Source organism: Trachurus trachurus (genome assembly GCF_905171665.1).
Source record: "Trachurus trachurus genome assembly, chromosome: 6".
In the NCBI taxonomy this organism is placed as follows: domain Eukaryota; kingdom Metazoa; phylum Chordata; class Actinopteri; order Carangiformes; family Carangidae; genus Trachurus; species Trachurus trachurus.
In genome coordinates this window covers 27,934,956-27,952,445 of record NC_139897.1, presented here as the reverse complement: position 1 = coordinate 27,952,445, position 17,490 = coordinate 27,934,956, and the positions used below count along the sequence as shown (strand labels likewise).

The 17,490-nt window shown below is 42.9% G+C and overlaps 1 protein-coding gene across 1 annotated transcript in view; it reads left to right on the top strand.

The window, feature by feature from the left end:
• Positions 1-17,490, top strand: part of poc1b (POC1 centriolar protein B) — a 61,835-nt gene that overhangs the window by 6,623 nt on the left and 37,722 nt on the right.

Sequence of the window (17,490 nt, the reverse complement as noted above, 5' to 3'; positions counted from 1 at the left end):
TTTTTTTTTTTTTTTGTGTGTGTGTGCTCTTGCTGAGGTCAGCGTGGCAGTGACCTGGTCTTGAACTCGAGTTGCAAGTCCAGTCCACCCTTATGTTGCAAGCAAGGTGAAATCCTGATGTGAATTAGTGTGGTGCTATCCGCTTACTCCACATACTGTACTGTACGCTGGTTCTGGATAAAGAGGTGGAAACATGAGGCTTAAGATGCTGCAGCAACGATTTAATGTATACAATATCAATCCGCTGCCAGGTTAAAGATCTCTGGACCAGTGGTTTTGCTTCTGAGAAAAAAATGAATCATCTGAATCATGAAAAATGTATTACAACATCAAGCTAAAGCTCCCCAGTGTGGTTTCTCAGTAGGTAAATACTTCCCTCTACTGTTGAAGACAAGAATAACAGGACACATGATCTTTAAACTGAGATGGGGGCCCAATCCCAAACTAGTCCCTACTCACTACCACTTCACTACCGAGTGTCACTCCAAATGGAGTTCCACTCCCAGCTGCGGAGGGCACTCCTGACTAAGGGGGAGGGTATAAACGTAAAGCCAAACAAGTGGGACGCCCTCGCTACCTTAAAGGAAACAGGAAGGAACCGTTATCATGGAGACGCGTTGCCTGTGCTGCAGCCGTCATGCCGTTTACCAGTTTAAACTCAAGACAATTCAAAGTGCTTTATATAAATTAAGAACAGACATGAGGACAGAGGGTAGAAGCAAAACAATGCAATATGAAGGACAAAATATTTACATAGGAATTGGAATGGGTTAACTCAAGAATAACATAATAACATAGCCTAAAACCTAAAATCAGCCTGCCTATACCCACAGCATTACGCTTAAAAAAAAGAAAAGAAAAATAATCTGAATTTAAACTCAATTTGTCTGACTAACATTTATTTCATCTAATGCATAGATCTATGCTTTTGCAGCCTGCTGGTGCCTGGCTCTATACAGCAGCCTGCATCAGCAGCCTGCATCAGCGTGACAGCTCAGCCTTCAATTTCTAAATCCCTCAGTTTATTTTTTACACATTAGTGACCAAGCTCATTGTTCATTAGTTCATCTTCATCCTCACGTACTGTTCTCCTCGCTGCGCTGTCGGACCTGCAGCTCTGTCACTGTTGCGCTCACTACCCCCCCCCCCCCCCCCCCCACCGCTCCGTGTCCGAGCCCGTTCGGGACCGGAGACGGAGCAGAGACCCAGGTCCGATAGTGCAACTTGTCCCTCTCTAAAGCAGAGGATGAGGCCAGCTTTACTCCAGTCAGTCTTCACATGCAAACAGTCCACAAAGTTTAAAGAGTTTCTGATCGTTGTCAGTTTGTTCCAGGCGACTGAGTTTTTTTTTTTTTTTACCCAGCTTGTATTTAGGGACGGCCTTTATTTGTCTGTGTAAACAAGTGAATACTGGCTATTATTTGAGGGAATCCCGTATGCTATTATAAAATAACTTAAAATCAGATCTTAAATCATTGATAAGTGTGCGTCTCTCCCCCAACTCTCCCAACAAAAATCCCCCCTCCCTCTCAGAAAATAGCCGAGTTCCGACGTCCACGGATAATGGTGTGTGTTTGATCTAAAATACTTGGAAGAAGTAGACGGAACTACACTTGAATGACGTTTCCTCCATTGTCCGGACGTAATTTCTGCTGCAACCACCAGCGAGCCTGCACCGGTGCAGACTCGCTATTTAAGGGCTTGACAAGCCACTTCCACTCAGTGGGAATTGGTTTGGGACGGCCCTTAATATGGCGGATCTCCGCGTGAACGCGCAAACGGAGGGGTAGTGGATAGGGTTAGGGGATAGGGGCTGGTTTGGGATTGGGCCTTACTGTATGAAGACTCACCTGTACGGTGGCCGAGACGGCTCACACAAAAACAAAAGCCACAACACAACAACAAAAACCGCAACACAACAACAAAGGCCACAACACAACGACAAAAGCCGCAACACAACAACAAAGGCCACAACACAACGACAAAAGCCGCAACACAACAACAAAGGCCACAACACAAAAACAAAAGCCGCAACACAACGACATTAAGCCACAACGGAAGTGATCGAAGACGGCGAGTGACCATATTGTGACGTTATCCTAACGTCTCTGAACCTTCTTCTCTGGAGGAAGGTCTTCCGAAATTTAACAATATAATATAAATTGAAATTGAATGATATATATATTCACTATTCACTAACGTATAATAGCATAACCCTATCTGTTTCGTTTTGTGGGTAGCTGTCACTGTCATGCTTTGTGCAGTAACGTTAGCATTAACGCTAGCTCCTTTAGCATGATGAATGAATGAAGATGACCGTAACATTGGTTCCGGTGTTTCAAGATATCACGGTAGTAAGGCTTATTCATGGCAAATCGTTATCCACACGCAGCTGTTATAACCAATACATCCATGGTTATAACCCATAGTAAATACTCCGCTACTGAATGTAGAGGAAGCAAGCCCCGTTGTCCCGTTTTGGGGGGAATATAAAAAGTGGATGAAGCGCTGACCGCTAATTTCACTCTGTCAGTGGAGAAAAAGAAAGATAGCGGAAACGTGATGCGACCGTCAACAAGTGAGGGAGAAAATATTTTGGAGAGATAAAAGCAGCAGCTTTGCCTCAGAGGACGAGCTTCGATCCGCTCAACTATATTGGGGGATAGGCTATATGTTTATTTATGATGAATAACGTGTGCAACAAATCTCAATAGATTGAAATAATGTCTAAATCCACAACTAAAATAATATTATCATCTTTTCTGTCGCTTGCACAAATGCACGCCTTGTATCACAGCCTAAGCAAACGTTTATTAGCGCCTCTCTCTCTCTCTCTCTCTCTCTCTCTCTCTCTCTCTCTCTCTCTCTCTCTCTCACACTGTCATTCATTTCAGCACTGAGACAGCGGACAGGGCGCTTGGTCATATGCCTATTTCAGCACTATAACTCATTCAATGCCAACCACGTAATTTTACGTTTTTCGTTCCCATGCGTTGAGTTCCAATAACGTACTCATGACAGCTCATGATCTAGAAGTTTTTATCATAACTCAGCTTCTGCAAACGGAGTTCTGCATGTGGATGCAGCAGCTGCTCTGCTCTCACCCGCGAGGCTGCAGCAGCTCGGAGCAGAAACAGGAAGCTCTCAGCCGACTGTCCCACCCGGAGCAACACCATGTCCTCCCCAAAGTCCTCCCGCGGTAAAATCTGATGGTCTCTGGGCCAAAGCAGACCGGCATCACCGACCCGTACCACAGAAGGACCGCGACCACCGGTGGGACCGGTCTTCCCGAGCCGCTGTGGCCCAGAGACCATCACACTCCGCGTCCGCATGTGTTATTGCAGCCGTCTTGTCAGTGGATTTCGTAATAAATTTCACATGTAACGTGAACTGAACATAGCCTGCAGCTTTCATTCACAAACCAACGTGGGAGAGCTCCAGGACGCGTGTGCCAGGCGCACAGAGGCATGCGTAAAACACCGATTTTGACCACCTATAGCTGTTTAGTTAATTTTAAAATTAATTTTCGTTTCTTTTGAATTTTTGTGCATATTATGGAGCCGTTTTGGTAAAGCCTAGCCTATTGTGTTTTATATTGTTATATATTTCACTGATTGCAATTATAGCGCGAGTGTGTGTTTTATTGGAAGCGAGGCTGAATAGGCTACATTGAGGGTTTTTTTAGGTGCTGCGCAAGCAAATCTCATGTCTCTGTACAAAGACAACAAAGACCTTTTTAAATGTGAAAACAGCGGAGGCCTATTCAAGATTTGCGTTAGGGCAACACTGAGGCAAAATTAATTTATTCATGGCCACATTAAGTGAAATTATTAACTTTACCGATTATCCATCTGTCCTGCTGTGAGTGGACAACTTCTTTCAGTGGTTACTGTCTGTATATAAAATAAAATATAGGCTAGCTATAGCCCTATAGCCTGATATATAATGAGCTCCTGACGCTCAGATCAACGGGTGAGGAACATCTGCAGGCGGAGACGCTCATGAGAAAGTCAACAGCAGCGAATCAGCTGATCTCTCCCTCCGCCAGGGCTATTCAATTACAAATTCAGTGGGGCCAGATTTTAAAACCGAGACCTTAAGCTGGGCCGGACATTTTCAGCAGTCAAGAAGGTTATGACAAATGAGGGGCATTTTTAAAACCCAGCATTAGCTATTAAAAACAAATCTACACAGCCAGAAAAAAGAGAATAAGTCAATAAAAGTAGTACCTATAGTGATAGTAGTAGTAAAGGTGTTAATGCTTTGAATTGGAGGTTTTTTTTAGGAACTAAAAGTTTCCTGAGGCTGTCTGAGTTTCCACTAAGGTTTACAGCAGGGGGTTATGTAAATCACTAAATGTAGCCTAGTCTTAAAATTAGGCCTAAATGAACAAAGATTTATTTTCTAACATATTTTGATTGGTGAAAAACAAGGAGCAAAAAGCCATTTGGGGCAAATTACTCTGGGAAAGTATTTGATTACGGATTATTTCTTTGAAAAGTAGCTATCCTAATCAAGTTACTGTTATGATTCCATTGCAAGTATTTAGTTGCGTTAAAATTAAATTATCGGTTACTTCATTCCCTCAAAAAGAAAAAAAAGGACAGCGGAGCATGGCGTGCTGTCACTGCGTGGACGGTGCTCATGTGTGGCTGAAAGGAGTGGAGAGACTGGTGGAGTATTAACCAGCCACCACGGTTTATTGTTGGCTGATGGGAGGGCTGAGGATCGGTCAGCGTGCTCTCCACAAACACCGTGTCGTGCCACAGCGGCCCGCTGGGGAGTGTGAGGTCCATCGGTCCCGGACGGACGGGGAGACTTGTCTCTCGCTGACCTGTAGCACCACAGGACCACGGAGGGCAGCCTCGGCCTCGGCCGTCCGGACGTCCGCCGCGGTGAAGCCTCCCGCTCCGTGACGAGCGGCTGTGGCCCGACACGGCGTTTCTGGGGAGCAGCTGACCGACCAAGCCTCGGTTCTACCGGTAACTTTCAAAACAACGCACTGACCGGGTGGTTGGGTTGCGTGTTGCTAGGCTACGTTGAGTGGTGCATTCACTGTCTGAACTGCAGTAGGGATTTTGAGTTCTCGCAAAACGTGTTTCCCTCTGTGTCTTTTTTTTTTTTTTTTTTTTTTTTGAGAGGGCAGGGGGGGGCACGAGCCGGGTCACTCGGACATCGGGTCGGGGCCGGATGACGCCCGCGGGCCGCCAATTGAATAGCCCTGCTATAGGCTATATAATTTCGGAAGACCCTCCTCCAGAGAAGAAGATTCAGAGACGTTAGGATAACGTCACATGCGTCTCATATGGTCACTCGCCGTCTTCGATCACTTCCGTTGTGTCTTAATGTCGTTGTGTTGTGGCTTTTGTCGTTGTGTTGCGGCTTTTGTCGTTGTGTTGTGGCTTTTGTTTTTGTGTTGCGGCTTTTGTTTTTGTGTTGTGGCTTTTGTTGTTGTGTTGTGGCTTTTGTTTTTGTGTTGCGGCTTTTGTCGTTGTGTTGTGGCCTTTGTTGTTGTGTTGCGGCTTTTGTTGTTGTGTTGTGGCCTTTGTTGTTGTGTTGCGGCTTTTGTTGTTGTGTTGTGGCTTTTGTTTTTGTGTGAGCCGTCTCGGCCACCGTACACCTGGACGTATGGCCTGTATCCAATAATAATGTGGAGTAGCCTATATTTTAATATTTAGACTTAATATAGCTCTAACTTATCCAGTTGTTACTCCGGAAATAGCTCTAGCCCTCTACGCAGCGATAGAGGCGACCATGAGGCCGTCATAACAAACGAATCACAGAGCAGATGACAAAGTGATAAAAAGAGGAGTTTAGTCAGACGTGGGCAAAGATGATCACTGCGCTCTGTAATCAGCGTGTTATTGTGAATTTGAATAGTGAAGGTAGCATTTAATGACTCATGAGTGTTATTTATATTTCAGGCCCAAACAGTCCGTTTATACGCACACACGCGCGTTTGTGTGCGTGTGTGTGTATTTATATAAACAGATGAATGTGAGGAATCTTTGCTATCATGATGTGGATATTATTTCTAGCGATTTTTTCCTTTTAAGGCTTAAAAGTCAACAGATTGAAGATGTTATATAAAAGAAAAATGCTTTTTATTCGGATTAGGTAACAAAAACTTTATTTATAGCCTTTCAGGTTACAGAACAATGAACATTTAATAACAAATCAACCCTGCCCACACATCATCACAACAAGGCCGGGAGGAAAAAAAAAAAAGCAAAAATAATAAAAATAGAAAAACAATGTGTATGTAGATGCACACTCAACTCAACTCAACTCAAACTCAAAAGTACTTTATTATTCCGTTAGGAACTTCGTTGCGGAAGGACATCAAAAGTGCAGGTGCAAAACAACAATCCACACATACATACACTCACACATAAACAGATGTACTTACACCCTAATAACAACATTTACATATTCCTACACATGCACACTCATTGATAAGTGGATACACACTTATTTTTTAAAGGAATAGTTCAACATTTTGGCAAATTGGCCCATTGCCATAATCCCTATAGTCATAGCAGTAGGTTTGTTACCTTTAATTGTCGGTGCAAGCTATTTTTAGAACGGCGGAGCAGAGCCGTGAGCTGCTCAGAGCTAAATGCAGGTAAATGCAGAGACTGCTTGATGAAAAACTGTCCCTGAACGCAACGTGCATCAGCGGTTTAGCACGAATTTCCCTCTAAAACAACTCTGTCTGGTAACGTTCTGTTATTATCTCATAGCGTGGTGAATGTGCAGGTCACAACTTGTCCACCAGAGCGTTTTGGAGTTGTTGGATTGTGTATTTGATGAGTTTGATGAGGGAAACCAAGAAATCCCATGAGCCTCCGTAGCGTAGCTCTGAGCAGCTTGCGGCTCTGCTCCGCCGTTCTAAAAACAGCTTGCACCGACAATTAAAGGTAACAAACCTACTGCTATGACTATAGCGATTGTGGCAATGGGCCAATTTGCCAAAAATGTTGAACTATCCCTTTAACATCTCTGCTAAAGAAACATGTCAAAAACGGAGTCTATATGAATTACAGCTCATGGAGCAGCAGCAGTAATTCCTCTGTAGCGTGGCACCCTACTTTCTCTCAGTGTCTCCTCTCCTTCCCCCCTTTTTTTGCCGTTGGCTGTTGCTGCTGCTGTGTGTATGTATGTGTGTGTGTGTGTGTGTGTGTGTGTGTGTGTGTGTGTGTGTGTGTGTGTGTGTGTGTGTGTGTGTGTGTGGGAGGAGGAAAGCCATGAATGGACCAAGCCGAGTGGAAGTCATTTACAGAGAGGATGGCCAAGTCAGATAAGTGGTTTTGGTTCAAGAGTCCAGTAAACACAGGACGACAGAAACGGGCCCATTCATGACTCCACAAATGTCCCTGACGTTAACGTGGAGCCGAGCAGGATGAATGGGTTTTGGTTTTTAAACACTTGTATCACATGGTCGGGGGGTTATTTCTGGTAAATCGTCAGACGTAGGAAAGCCGTAAAAAGTAAAGTAAATATCTGTTAAATAAAGTACTTTTCATACACGACGGCTCGTGGAAGCTTCTTATATTTGAACGCCAGACTAAATAGTAAATGTAAATGTGTGTGTGTGTGTGTGTGTGTGTGTGTGTGTGTGTGTGTGTGTGTGTGTGTGTGTGTGTGTGTGTGTGTGTGTGTGTGTGTGTGTGTGTGTGTGAGCCATCTGGCACGCAGGAAGTTACACATTTTACACGTCTTGGAGGTTGGAGCTGCTGAAAAAGGAGAATAAGTCGTTAGAGGAGAGACACAGTCGCCCCGTTTACACCTGGCATTAACATGTTTTCATTGACCTGGATTGTAATCGGTTCAGGGTTCCTACGCAAGTGTGGAAAATGGAAACTATGGGAATACTGTATATTTATCTTAATACTTATCTAGGTTTGGTCTTATCTGAAGTTATTTGGGTTAATTATTTTGTATGCGCTATTTAAACCTAGCTACAATCTCCTGGAAATGATGTGGTGACATAATGGCATACAGAATAATGAAAACAAATGATTAATTGCATGATTTATTTACACGATACACATCTAATTACTCAAATGTCACAAATTATTTGAATTTTTTTCTTTTACAGAGAAGTCTGGAAAAGTATGGAATTTTATTTATTTTCTTTCTTATTTTTTTTATTTACCCATGCAAATATGTGATAGGATCTCAATCGGATATCAATGTGGACACTGGAGACGCATATTAATGCCAGGTCGGTGTAAATGCAATTCGGTCAGATTGTATCCGGATACAATCTGGATACGAGACGCCAGGTATAAGATGAGTGAGTGATGGACAAGTGAAAACCTGTTGGCTGCAGAGATGGAGGCGGTTGTAGTTGCAGATTATCACAGAATCTATGTGTTTCAGTCTCGTGCATGTTCAACCTCTTCTTTCAGCGTATTAGAAATTCAAATTTTCTTTTTCGTCTTTTGGCCTCAGACTGTTGTGTAGCTCGCAGCTGTTTTCTTTCTCAGATTTGGCTCCTCGTCCTCTCTGCTACTGCTGCTGCTTTCTGCTCTTCCTCCTCTTCCCTCGCTGTATCGCTGAAGGATATATCAGAGAGAGAGAGAGAGAGAAAGAGAGAGATGAGGAGGAATAGAGATCAGAGAGATGGGGGAGATAGCAGGAATCCACGTGCCGGTGCCCGGGCCCCCTGGGGGCCCCCAGCCAGGGAGCAGCAGCAGCAGCAGCAGCAGCAGCAGCAGCAGCAGCTCTAATAATAGACCCGCTGGAGTTGTGCTGCCTGTTTAACTCTCAGACTGACTCTCTGCTCCGTGGTGTCACACGCTTCATACATAAACATCAGTGGCTCCATCCTTGTCACAAATGGCAAAATGAACGTTGCATCTGCTAATGTGTTAAAATGAAACACACACACACACACACACACACAGCTCCTGACTCATTCATAAACATCCATCTCTTCTCCTGTAGCAGCTTCATTAAACCTAAAATCAAGGCTCAAATCGTAGCATATGGACAAAGATGCCACATGATGATCAGAAGTGTGTTTACTCTAAACACCAACGTAAACAACTGAAGTTAATGAGACAAAAGGAGGACAGAGGTCCAGGACAAAAAATAGAGGAAGGTGCCGGACTAGCCGTGCAAAGGGCCATCGTACCCACTACCCAGCTCTCCATGGAGACCTGCAACCAGCCGGTGTTTTGCAATTGTACTTTTGTGTATAGTTTATTTTTATTTTGTCAAAATCAATGTGTGTGCAGACTTGTTCATTTATTTTAAGGTCCTATTTGAGCATCCGTCTTTAAAGGATTAGTTCAACATTTTGGAAAATTGGCCCATTGCCATAATCCCTATAGTCATAGCAGTAGGTTTGTTACCTTTAATTGTCAGTGCAAGCTATTTTTTAGAACGGCGGAGCAGAGCCGTGAGCTGCTCAGAGTTACACTATGGAGGCTAATGGGATTTCTTGGTTTCCCTCATCAAACTCATCAAATACACAATGCAACAACTCCACAACGCTCTGGTGAACAAGTTGTTCACCGACCGAGTGCAGTTTATATATTGATCCAACTTTCTGTATGGAGGTTGGATTCAAAATGGAAACTATAAAGTAAAGTATGAAAGAAATGTCACAGAACAGCTGCTGTGTGTGTGTGTGTGTGTGTGTGTGTGTGTGTGTGTGTGTGTGTGTGTGTGTGTGTGTGTGTGTGTGTGTGTGTGTGTGTGTGTGTGTGTGTGTGTGTGTGTGTGTGTGTGTGTGTGTGTGTGTGTGTGTGTGTGTGTGTGTGTGTGTGTGTGTGTGTGTGTGTACATTTTGCTTCACTGCAGCACAGAAGTGTAACTTCAGCTTCGTTGCACATGTGAGTGAGTGGGTGACCCTGTGTTTACATCGTGTGTACATGTGTCAGCAGATATGTGGATTTGTCGAGTTAAATGCATGACAGTGTGTGTGTGTGTTTGTGTTTGTGTGTACTTGGGGAGTTAGTGTGTGCACATGAGTCACAGGGTACTGGAGTGTGAAAGAGTGTGTGTGTGTGTGTGTGTGTGTGTGTGTAAGGGTCATTCCTGTCTAGATGGGTTGAAGGCAGGAAGCCCCCAGTGCTACTCCTCCTGTCAGCTCTCATCACCTGATCTCCATCACTGGGAGACTCTCCTCCTCTCCTCCTCCTCCTCCTCTCCCCCGTGTCCTCTCCTCCTCTTTTTCCTCCCTCCTGGTCATTTCCTTTCTTCCTCCTCCTCCCCCTCCTCCCCCCTCCTCCTCCTCCTCTTTCCTCCTCCTTCCAGTTGTTGATGTCCTCAGAGTGCTTCCCCTTCCGCCCGGCGCCTGTGTTTCCCCTCCATCGCCCTAATGGGCCCGAGTGTGAGTGTCGGCGGAAACAGGGAGAGAGACGGGGCGAGAGAGCCTGACAGACAAATGGAGAAAGAGAGAGAGAGGAAGATAGAGGGGAGAAAGAGAGGGAGATGAAGGGATGGAAGATGCAAATAGCCCGAGGTGCGTACGTGGGAGGTTTGATAGGGAGGTTCCTGCACTCAGAGTTCCTGCTGACATCAGTGACCTCTGCGTCCTTAATGTAGGGCTGCTCCTCCTCCTCTTCCTCCTCCTCTTCCTCCTCCTCCTCCTCCTCCTCCTCCTCCTCCTCATTCACTTTGCACTCAACTGAATGAGAAAAGTGGACTCAGTTTCTGACCTCAGTGTACACAGTCTTTACTTTTTTTTCAGGGACAGTGAAGTGTTACAGCAGCGTATTAATGCCCATAGGTCTGGTCTCATGTTTTTAAACTAATGTTTTTATATCCTTGAAAGGAAATATCAATAATAATAATAAGTAAAGATAAGATAAGTAATCAAATTTTGAAGTATGTGCACGAGATAACAAAACAAACACTGCATACACTAAAGCCCAGTGATCAAAGATGTACTCATATGTTATTCCACTGGCAAAGTTGTCAATAATAATAATCAAAATAAAAATGTATTGCACAGCAGCACCTCTCTTAACAAATTAGGGGCTTGCACGGATAAAATAGTATAAAATACATTAAATGCAAGAAGAAAAAACAGCAAACAATCAACAAAACAAAATAAATGGTCAAATCTTGTGACCAATCAGATTCAGAATGACCTTATTGATCCCCAGAGTGAAACGTTGTTGTTACAAGCTCCTGAGATAGGGCAAAACATGTAAATGACAACAACAGAACAAACAAACAGGTTTGTAGAATATTTCAATAATAATAATAAAATGAAATAAAGAATAAAAATGATAATATATTACACAACCCCACAGTGCATAACATTACAGCTCTGCATGACTTCATCCCCTGTTCAGTGTGTGTGTGTGTGTGTGTGGACAGCGAGGGGTGATGTCAGTGATGACATGATGGCACTGATGTCACATCAGCTGTGGCTTTTGTCCTCTCTCTCCCACTCTGTGTGTGTCTCTCTCTCTCTCTCTGTCCCTCTCTCTTTGCGTTTGCCATTAAGCTTCGGCGGAGAGCCGGCGGCACCGGCCGGGCTCAGCTCAGCGCTGCTGAATGGAGCGTTATCATCAAACACGACGTCATCCCAGAGCAGAGAGAGAGAGAGAGAGAGAGAGAGAGAGAGAGAGAGGGAGAGAGAGAGAGAGGCCCACGGAGGCGTCCTCTCCTCTCCCTCCGTTGACATGACAGAGCTTTGACAGACAAACCACAAAGTGACGTATCTCGCTCCACGGCAACAGCCTCCGTGTCCATCAGCTGCTGTTTGTATCTTCGTCCTTGGACTTCAGTCTGAACAACACAGCGGTTCACAACATGCACAAGTGTGAACTGTATTTATTTACATTTTGTATGCAGAATGAGGTTTGTTTTTAATCAAACAGCTTTTGGTCTCAACTAAAAGTCACTAAATGAATGGATGTTAAAGCGATCCGGTCGTTTTGGCTAACTTTCTGTCAGCCGATGGAGTTAGCAGCCCCTGCCCTCGTCCCTACGTCACCACATTCACGCGCATCCCTTGGCTGCACACACAGAGAGGACCGCCCCTTTATGCCGTTCTCTCTCCTCATTGGATAAAGGTTGTAGGATACAAGGAAAGTTTTCTCTTCGGCTCAGAGCAGAGCAGAGGGACTGACAGACCCGTGTTTCGGACCAAACACTCTATATAAGTGATTGCTGTCTGAAGATATAACTATTTAAGATTAATTTTAATTTTAAGATTATTAACACAAACACTCCGCTTACTTCTGCTTTTAAGAAAGTCTGGCAAGATGCTTTCAGTGTCAGAAAGTGGTGTTGATTTATTGGCATTTATTTCCTTTGATTTAACTGAGAAACTTCAGGTTATGTAGCAGCATTACTCGTCTTCTACACATAAATTCAGAGTCATGGCACTCATTTAAATTTCAACCCTGGACCATTATTGGAGGAAATTAGAGGAGTTTTTTCTTTTTCTTTTTTCGTAGCAAATCTGCAAATCAAGGTCAACAAAGTTAATAAAGGTCAAAGGTGATAATGTTTCCCAAAAGGTTTATATACTGTATATAAAAATATTTAAAAAAACACACAAATTAAGTTAGTCATTCTAAACTTAAGTACTTAATGCTTAAACTTATATACTTCTACCTTATTTTAGTCGTCACAAGCAAGGTACTGAATATGGTCACTTGCCTTATAAAGGGTTAAACACACATTCTTCATTAGGGATAACCTCTTGAGATGTGACATCTTGTTTTTAAGAGGTGCCCTGAACAACATTAACACAACAACAAAGGCATAGAATAACAGAATAATTACACAACAAGTGGACAAAACACAAAGTGAGGATTTCATCATGACAAAGGATCTTATACTATTATAAATACATGATTAAAACAATAAAAGCACTAGTTAAGGCATATCATAAAGGACACGTGCAGCAGATCCTATAATAAAAACACAGTGCACTCTTAAACATTGGATATTTATTGGTAGAATATTCCAGTCTGAGGGGAAAACCTGAGCCCAAACAGAAACACAGTTTTTCAGTCACTTCCTTCACAACTCAAAGCCAGAGACAGTGACATTTACTTGAGTGTGAATGAAGCGACTGGTTGTCTTTCAGTCTGTCGCCTGCTCCACTCGACTCAGCTGAGTGGCAGCAGAGAGCAGGCCACACGTACACACACACACACACATACACACAATGTCAAACCCAGTGCACTGAACAAATATCAAGTGAGCTGTGGTGAAACACATGAAGAACGGCAGGCGTGAAACGAGGCCGAGGGGAGACGACGTGTCTGTCGGTCGGACGTGAGATGAGGGACGCAGGTCGTAACTTGAAGTGAAGTTTCCATTTAAATGGTCCGGATTAAAGTGCGTGGGCTATAAAGGTTAAAGCAACATTTTTTTTAAATAAACCTGCTGATAAACCGTCCTCAGAGCTTCGGCAGTGAAAATGTGTGTGTGTATTTGTGTGTGTTTAGGAGGCGATTAGGTAGCAGAAGGTTAGGTTTGGTTACTTGCGCCATCTCTCGTGTCCCTGCAGACGTTAGCTGTGACGCCAGTTTGACCAGACAAGGTGTCCTCTAAGCCTCCTGTCACACGTATCTCTGTGTGTGTGTGTGTGTGTGTGTGTGTGTGTGTGTTTCTTCATGTCCTTGCATGTAGATGACTTTATAATTCACATCATATGAGAGTCTGTGCAGTAAATTTCTCGTGCCGTAATTTTTTATGTCTTTATTCAGGTGCATCCATCATCTGGGAATATGTAAAGCCATGCATGCCTGTGTGTGTGTGTTTATGTGTGTGTGTGTTTGTGTGTTTGCACACAGTGTGTACGTGTCTACTTTTACTCTGATGGCCCCTGCTGCCAACCCCCCCCCCACCCCCCTCTAGCTTCCTGTGCCGGGGAAGTACAGGATATTGGATGGCCTGGAGGTTTTGATACCAGATTTAAGTGCTGTAGAGGAGAACATGAGTGACAAGACACGACGGAAACGAGCTAAACATAGTAACAGCTCCGGGAGGGGGGAGGAGGGGTTCACTTTCCATCAGGACACGGGCTCCCAGAGGCTGCATAACACCCTCACACTCAACACGCACACACACACACACACACACACTGGTACAGTCGGGCAAATGCACTCATGCAACACACAGTCCGAAGCACAATTGGGCACATTCATTCATACTCTGTTCTTTCATGCACCACTGGAGTCACAATGACTTTTACTTGCATACTCTAAAATACTATTCTGATAAACATGCAGTCTTAAGCACATGTGCATGTAAGTGATATGGCAATAATAATGAGCTTAAAGTCACTATAAGTAGCTAATTTGATAACATTAAATCAAAAATTAAAAAAGAAAAGGCCTCTCTGGTTTCATAAAGATAAAAAACTGCACAGTTGCAGGATTTTACACTTTAAAATAAAAAAAATACATTGATTTGCTTTCAACCTAGAGAACAATAACATCTAAAAATAGTATATGGTCTAAAAAGGGTAAATATATTAATATTCCATCAAAATCATATACGGTACATGCTAAGTAAGTGGTATGGCAATAATAATGTGCTTGAAGTTGCTATAAGTAGCTAATTCATTTGATAACATTCTATAAAAAAAAATAAAAAAGAAGAGGCATGTCCGGGTTCATAAAGATAAAAAACTGCACACTTGCAGGATTTTACACTTTAAAATGTAAATAATTTTTAAAAAGTACATACATTTGCTTTCAACCTATATATAAAAACAGTATATGGCTTAAAAAGCAATACATATATTTATATTCTACCAAAGTCATATACATACAGTCTTAAGCACATGCATGTAAGTGATATGGCAATAATAATGTGCTTAAAGTTGCTATAAGTTATTAAATTAGTTGGATAATATGAACTCATTTCATTCAATTAAAAAAGAAGAAGCATGTCCGGGTTCATAAAGATAAAAACCTGCACAGTTGCAGAATTTTACACTTAAAAACAAAACAAAAAAACATTGATTTGTTTTCAACCTATAGAACAATAACATATAAAAACAGTATATAGCTTAAAAAGAGGTAAATGTATTTATATTCTACTGCAGGGTGCACTTGGAGGCATTTGAGTGGCTGTTGGAAGGATGTTGCCAGATGACATTGCGTTGGCGTTGTGGCGAAAGTTGAGCCGTCAATAAAAGTTGTGACAAATCTTGTTACCAGACGACCTCGCATTTCTGACACAGATGCTGAGATACAAGACGTGGTGGGTGTGTGTGGGGGGGGCGAGTGTCCATAGCCTCATACTCTGTGACAGGGGTGTAAAAGGTGAAACGTTTAACTAGACAGATATATGTCTCTGAGGAGCGGTGGAGGCCAAAACCCGAGCTAAAAGTGGGAAGTTCATGTTTCCGCGTGTCATTTCCTCACCGCTAGGAAACGGCCGTAAAAAAAAAAAAAAAAGAAGAAGCATGGAGTAAGTGAGAAGCTTGAGTTGCTGCAGCTCCAAGCGTTTGATAGCTCCTCGCGTTACTGAAATATTACACGACGCCACCTGACTATCCGATGACCCGGGTGACAGTCGAAAGCGGAAGACCGTCTCGCAGACACCACACATGTCCCGGACCGCCGTGTTTTTGCTGCGAGAGACTCCCGACGCCGGCATGCATGCATGCAGGTGTCCAAAAAAACTTGATCTTCCTCATCAAAAATACAAGAGGAGGGCAAACCTTATCACTAATTCAGGAGGATTCTCTCTTCGGATTCCCACTCATCCTCTAACCCTTCCTCTCCTCTCCTCTCTCTCTCCACTTGTAACTCTTGTCTCTTTACCTCGACCTTACGCAACGCTTCACTCAGAGGAAGCAGGTGGTTACTTGAAGGTCATACGAACGCACTCTCTGCTCATTAGGAGACTGATTATTATTACTTCTTGGACTCTTTTGTCTTGTTTGCACGTTAAATAAAGAGCAAAACCACTGTTGACAATATACAAGTACCTATTAATCTCTAGAAAAGCACAAATAAATGAAAAATGTTGGGTTAGAGGCTACTTGGTTGATTATCAATCCCTTAATTGTGTAATAAGTATGACCTCAACCATCTCTTTTTTAATTGTAATTTTATGTAATATCTTTAGTTTTTTTTTACTGTTTTGACTGTTGCATTGCATAGACTAATTTTAAACTTTTTTTTACATTTTTTTACATTTCATAAAATGATGCAGCAACATACAGCTGATGTACAGTATTTGAAGGTATAAGGAGAATAAATTCAGGCTGCAGATGACTAATGTTTGGCCACCTAATGCCAGACTGCATCTAAGCGTGAGGAAAACATGGATTTAAGCAGTTATAGATAGCTTTATTTTACAGACTCTATGTCCATAATGGTTACATTATTGGACATACAGTTACATTCATATTGATGCTTTTTTCTCCTTTAAGATTTCTGCTGAATTGAACGATAGCTGCACTTTGGTGGCCGCCATGTTGCTAGACGTTGCTTCTTTGTCCCCATTGCGTTAATAAAAAACAAAACATTGATTGTGATTGGTTCCTCAGTTTTCGGGAAGTCAGAAGTCTGCCTCAACGGCTTCTTCTCCAGACGCATCCAGTAAATGTTTGGTTAATATCCTATCCTAGAGATTTAGTTGTTGAATTAATGCGATGTGCATTGCTCCATGACTTAATTCTAACTTTCCTTCAGATACAATGTAGTTATTCTTACTAATTCCTCCCTTTAACGGATTGTAACTACTTCTATATTATTCTACTTTTACTCTTCAGATATTGTTTCATCAATATTAGTCATGGTTCAACAATGTTTTCAAGCTGTCAGTTTTATATATATTTGAGTAGACTTCAGCCTTTCAATTTCTTCATACTAATCTTCATCAATTCAAGTAATTTCCAAGCATTTCATACAGCCTCCTTCTTACATGTTTTAGTTTTACTCTTCAGATGTTGTTTCATCTTTTCAACATTGATTCAACAATATCTTCACTTAATTCAGCATAGTTTCAACAATTTATTCAGCTCATTCAGCTTCCAGCTTTCAGCATTCACCCGTATTTCCTTCAAGAAAAACATTCTCTAGTTATATCTTTACTTTAGTCTTTCCCTCTCCAGCCCTTCATGCCTTTTCCGTTTTTCTGAGCTGTTTACTTGCATGCCTGGCAAAGTCTCAGGACTTCCCTCAGGAAGGCCGTCCCTCCACATCTGACCTACCCCCGGCTCTCAGAATGTGCTGTCTCAAGGGTACAGCTTGCATCCACAGGGGCTTCTGCTGGGAACGTGCTGACATTCGGTCCATGCGGGGGGGGGGGGGGCTAAAAATAACCAGGCAGGTCTATTACAGGTATACCAGGGACACCTGAAAGGCAAATGTGTTGTGTTTTCCTCTCTCTGCGTGCACGTTATTCCTGCCTGGAGAAATGGCAGGGGGGGAAGCTGAGGTTGAGGGATGAAAATAGAACTTGGATGAGCTAAAGAAGAGCAGACACCAGATTTGATTATGTTGTCGTCATCGCGCCGGCAAGATCCTGGCAAGGAGAGGGAGA